Here is an 837-nt window from a genome sequence, read left to right as displayed (position 1 = left end):
AAAAGCATGGCATACATCACATGTATAAAAAGTAGTTATCATGAATCATGCGTAAACTAAGAACGTAACAGTGGAGTATCTATTTAAACTATACATACTATACTATATAATATATTATACATGTGTACTATAAAGTGCTATGACTACATAAAGTGCAATTCTAGAGCTGTCTACATAACAAGCTATAAGTCTGTTTAAAATACTATCTAAGTCTACATAATGTGCTATCTAAGGGGCTAGGCTAGGGCAAGTGCTACGGGCCATGGTGGAGTCTGAAGAGGTGGGTTTTCAGACTACGGCGGAAGATTGGGAGTGAGGCTGCAGTTCTGACTGCAATGGGAAGTGCAGTCCCTATACAGGCTCAGAAAAATACAACCAAATGACACATCTCGGTCACTGGTTCTCAAACGTTTTGGGCTTCAGAGAAGGTTTATGGCTGCATGTTTGCCCTTTACTCATCTACATCATTTTGCTTCAAAAACAGCAAGAGAAAACACTAGTAGGCCTATAATGATGGTATGAATTAATGTTAAATGCTCCCAAAATAAGTGGGCACCTGACAGAGGCTGGAGAGGCCAAAACGTGTGCATGTGGCCAGAATTCGATCCCGCCAGTCATGGTCCGAAAGAAACTGGATCAACGTAGACTATTAGGATTCACACTAGTCGTGATTTTTTGCTTTCTACTTTGGTGCCTTTCTCTGGGTTGATAGAGAACATGCATCTGCAGACACACAAGGACACAATCTACAGATTATAAAACGGCCATGCAAAGAAAATAAACTAATCCTTTTTCTACACATTATATAAAGCCATTTCAAATGGCAAAGATGTAGAT

This window comes from Electrona antarctica (assembly GCF_951216825.1).
Source record: "Electrona antarctica genome assembly, chromosome: 2".
In the NCBI taxonomy this organism is placed as follows: Eukaryota; Metazoa; Chordata; class Actinopteri; order Myctophiformes; family Myctophidae; genus Electrona; species Electrona antarctica.
This window is presented reverse-complemented; position numbering follows the sequence as displayed.